The following is a 4819-nucleotide window of genomic DNA, read 5'->3' as shown; positions in this document are numbered from 1 at the left end:
TGTTTGGGCACACTGTAAAAATTCACGCTCAGGCCGGGTGTGGTGGCTCACACCTGTAATCCCAGCACTTTGGGAGGCCGAGACGGGCGGATCACGAGGTCAGGAGATCAAGACCATCCTGGCTAACATGGTGAAACCCCATCTCTACTAAAAAACATACAAAAAACTAGCCAGGCGAGGTGGCGGGCACCTGTAGTCCCAGCTACTTGGGAGGCTGAGGCAGGAGAATGGCGTAAACCCAGAGGCGGAGCTTGCAGTGAGCTGAGATCACGCCACTGCACTCCAGCCTGGGCGACAGAGCGAGACTCCATCTCAAAAAAACAAAACAAAACAAAATTCACGCTCATCTGAAAGCACGTTCCATGCACACGTTATTTATTGTGAGATCAGCGTGTGATTACAACACAGCCAGCTGTATTCTGAGAACCGACAGCTTGCAACCTGAGAGCCGCGCCTTGAAGCCCATCACCTCCTCGCCCACGTGTGTTTCCCATCAGATCTGAAAGGCGACAAAGGGAGAAAGACAAGCCCATCCATCAGCCTGCACCTCTGGAGCCTACGTCGCCCGGAGTTCTCCGAACTCGTCCAGTGTCCACAGCCCAGCGATACCATCAGGGCTGAAGAAAGAGAGAAACACTGTTCCCTGGGACAGCAACGTGGACCAGCCCCATCGATTCCCTCGCCGCCCGGGTAACTCACTCCATGCGGTGTCCTTGGCCTCCTCTGACGTTACGAAACCCAGCCCTGCGCTTTTTTCTTTACTGCCTTTTAAAGACAGAAGAACCGCTGACACTTCCCTTTCGGCCGGCACCGTCCTGGCATGGGGAAAAGGCAGATGTAGGCAAGTCAACTGACATGTTGACAAACCACTGGATCGGAAAATAAATCTATCCTGATGCAAGTCACAAAAGAACAGGGCAGGAGGCGTGGGGGCAGCGTGAAATCCCGGGCACGGCTGCCTCCTGCCCCACACCCAGGACCAGGAAGAGCCATGCAGCTGTGATGTTTCTCTCTCCAGAGGGAATTAATCATTTCCAGATGCCAGCCCAGCACCTGGTGCCCAAAGCCACAGGCCTGGGAGCTGTGCAGGTCTTGCAGGCGGACGACACCATTTAGCGGACGAGATTACTTCCCTGGTCCCACTGCCTGGTGCGTGCAGAGAAACTGCTCCCAAGTGGGAAGTGAGTGGCTCTGTCGAGGCTTGGGACAAAGCTCAGGGGTGTCCCAGGTGAACCCCCTTCTCTAAAACAAGCAGGTCCCTCCCTGCTCTGATACTGAAATGACATCACAGGGCGCTGAGGACGTGGGGCCTGTCCCCGGCCGCTGCAGTGCAGTGCCACCTGCAGGCCGTGTGGCCTGAGAAGGCTGCGTCATCTCCAGGCCTGCAGGCTCTCGTCTACAGGAAGAGGGTGATCAGTAGCCAGCATTGGAGGTTTGTGCGGGGGAAATAAACCAAGTAACCAGGGGCGGGAGCTTAAAGAGTGGCTACACCAAGCCACACTCTATGGGTGCCAGGCCTCGCTGGGGCCCCAGTGTTTGTGTCCCTCCACGCTCACATGTTGAAATCCTCACCCTCAAAGTGATGCGAATAGGAGGTGGGGTCTTCGAGAGGTGATGAGATCAAGGGGCAGAGTCCTCATTAATGGGATTGGTGCTTTATAAGAGGCCCTAGAAAGCCCCCCTGCCCCTTCTGCCGTGTGAGGGCGCAGTGAGAAGATAACCATCTACGAGGAAATGGGCCTCACCAGACACTGACTCTACTGGGATCTTAAAGTTGGACTTCCCAGCCTCCAGAACTATGAGAAAGAAACCTCTGTTGTTTATAAGCCACCTAATTTATGGGGTTTTCTGGGATTTTTTAGAGACAGGGTCTTGCTCTGTCACCCAGGCTGGAGCACAGTGGTGAGATCATTGCTCACTGCAGCCTCGACCTCCTGGGCTCAAGCAATCCTCCTACCTCAGCCACCTGAGTAACTGGGACTGCAGGTGCACACCACCACACCCAGCTAATTTTAAACTATTCTGTAGAGATAGGATCTTGCTGTAGTGCCCAGGCTGATCTCGAACTCCTGGCCTAAAGTGATCCTCCAGCCTCGGCCTTCCGAAGTGCTGGGGTTACAGGTGTGAGCCACCATACTTGGTCTCCAATTTATGGTATTTTGTTACAACAACCCAGATGGACTAAGACAACTCTCATAATCAATATCATCTTGCTTATCATCACTACCACCACTGTCATCATCATTATCACCACCATCATCATCATCACCACCATCACCACCACTATCATCAACATCATCACCACTATCATCACCATCATCACCACCACCATCATCATCACCACCATCATTATCACCACCATCATCACCATCATCACCACCACCATCATCACCATCACCACCATCACCATCACCACCATCATCATCACCACCATCATCACCATCACCACCATCACCATCACCACCATCACCATCACCACCATCATCACCACCACCATCATCACCATCACCACCATCATCACCATCACCACCATCATCACCATCACCACCACCATCACCATCACCACCATCACCACCATCATCACCATCACCATCATCACCATCACCACCATCATCACCATCACCATCATCACCATCATCACCATCACCACCATCATCACCATCACCATCATCACCATCACCACCATCATCACCATCACCATCATCACCATCACCACCATCACCATCACCATCATTACCACCACCATCACCATCACCGCCACCATCACCATCACCACCATCGTCATCATCACCACCATCATCCCCATCACCACCATCATCACCATCACCACCATCACCACCATCACCATTGCCACTATCACCATTACCACCATCATTGCCATCATTGTGTGATGAGTCTCAACACTGTTCTCATCATGTGTGACCTGGACTGTGGACCAGCCCCTCGGGCTCTGCTCTGCTGACCTACATTCTTTGTCTCTGGTTCCTGAGGAGCTGGGAGTTGAGACCCAGTAAGGTGTTGTAGAGACGCTTGTGACCCCAAATTCCACGAGAAAGAGGACCTCCCATTTTCTTTCCTTGTTACAGTATGTCATCTTCCCGCACAAAGTGGACAAACTTTGACGTCTGTCTCCATTTCCCAAAAGAGTTACCAAGGGGGCGCTTTCCGAACTACCTGGCTCAGACTTCTTTTCCAGCGTGGCCTGGTGACTGCCAAGGAAAAGAAGCTGAAGCTCTACCAGCAGCCTCAGACCTGACACGATGTCCCTGCTCCATCTCCCTGCAGGAGCCATGCTCACCTCGAACGCTTCCGCCAGCTCAGACTGCCACAGCAGAATGCCACAGGCTGCATGCTTTCAACAAGAGGAGTTTGTTTCTCACACAGTTCTGGAGGCTGGAATTCCAAGATCAAGGTATGGCTGACTTGGATCCTGATGAGGGCCCTTCCTGACTTGCAGGTGGCTTCCCGGCTGCCTCCCCACCAGGTGAGAGAGGGAGCTCTAGCCTTTTCCCTTCCTTGTAAGGATCACTTGTAACCGATCCCATCATGGGGTCCCACCTTCATGGCCTCATCTAAACCTAATCACCCTCCAAAGTCCCCCCTCCAAATACCATCACACTGGGGGGCTAGGGCTTCAATATACAAATTTGAGAGGGAGACAATTCTGTCCATAGCAGGCCCTGGGGTGCCCATCCCAGCCAGAGAAACTCCACAGAAGCAACCAATAAATCTCCAAAGCCACCATTGCCTACCGAACATTTCACCTCTGCCTGTGTTCTGAGAGCGGGACTTGTTCATTGTTCTGTTTTAATTCTCGGCAGGGCCTATGACCATGTCTGATGTTCAGGGAATGAAGGAGTGAAGAAAGTAGGAATGAAGGAAGGAAGGAAGTAGCTCCAGCAGTTGGTTCCCAGGCAAGAAGCTGGTGGGGTTCTGACTTCTACCCCGATTCATACCCTTTTCTCCTGCCTTCAGAGTGGTCCTTCTCCTGCTCTTGTTCATTCATCCCCTTCAGCCCTTTTGTATTCTCTTCTGTAGCTGAACCACAAACAAATACATGATAAATATTTTCCAAGCGCATCAGACGCATCGTGTCAATTTCCCTGCCCCAGCCCAGTGGGGTGGGTGATGTCTTTGCAGCCCCCACTTGCCAGGGGCACCTTATGGGCATCCAGATCTCCAGACCACAGAGCGAGGGCCCATCCAACCGCATGGTACTGTCTGCTCTGTACGAATTCCGGGAGCTCCGTGGCCTGGCCCAGCCCCAGTTGGAACCTCGGGTGCCCTTCACTCTTCCAAAAGAGGTTGTTTCCTTTCAAATAAAGGAAAGAGTAGAGCTGCAGACTGCATTTGGCTACACAGCCTGGGAACAAAATAACCCACACAAACAAAATGCACAAGGAGCCCCAAGCCTTCACTTCAATCCACTTGGCTTTCAACACCCTCCTGGTCTCATATTTTCCTTTCTATCCTTCAGAGGAGGGTAGCTTATAAGACTTTGTCTCTCGCCTCTGGTAATTGTTTCCCAGTGCCCCTAGCACTGCTATATAACAAATGACCACTGACTTAGAGGCTTCCAACCACACACATCTAGTCTCTCCCAGTTCTGGAGGTTGGAGGTCTTAAGGTCCAGGTGTTGGCAGGGGCTGGCTCCCTCCAGACGCTCCTGGGAAGAGCGATGATGAATATCTATTGTTCTAAAGTCCAGTTTGTGGCAGTGCGTTCCAGAGGCAACAGGAAACTGATACTCCATAGAAATCAGTGGGAAAGTAACACTACAACAGATCATAGCACTCCTGTTTACACAACATACTCCCCT

The 4819-nt window shown here is 52.1% G+C and overlaps 2 long non-coding RNA genes across 2 annotated transcripts; one reads left to right on the top strand and one right to left on the bottom strand.

The window, feature by feature from the left end:
• Window positions 1-348: 348 nt before the first annotated feature.
• On the bottom strand, window positions 349-1285 carry LOC103233443 (uncharacterized). Its single transcript, XR_005243861.2, has 3 exons — window positions 1054-1285; window positions 700-815; window positions 349-499 (listed from the first exon to the last, which is right to left on the bottom strand). It is a non-coding gene; the product is annotated as an uncharacterized lncRNA (long non-coding RNA).
• Window positions 1092-4080, top strand: LOC140711761 (uncharacterized). The gene is made up of 3 exons (XR_012093053.1): window positions 1092-1432; window positions 3286-3412; window positions 3822-4080. It is a non-coding gene; the product is annotated as an uncharacterized lncRNA (long non-coding RNA).
• The last annotated feature ends 739 nt before the right edge of the window (window positions 4081-4819 follow it).

The sequence above is a fragment of the Chlorocebus sabaeus genome, chromosome 5 (assembly GCF_047675955.1).
Source record: "Chlorocebus sabaeus isolate Y175 chromosome 5, mChlSab1.0.hap1, whole genome shotgun sequence".
In the NCBI taxonomy this organism is placed as follows: domain Eukaryota; kingdom Metazoa; phylum Chordata; class Mammalia; order Primates; family Cercopithecidae; genus Chlorocebus; species Chlorocebus sabaeus.
The sequence above is the reverse complement of the archived record's forward strand: the minus strand, read 5'-3'. Positions and strand labels throughout refer to the sequence as shown.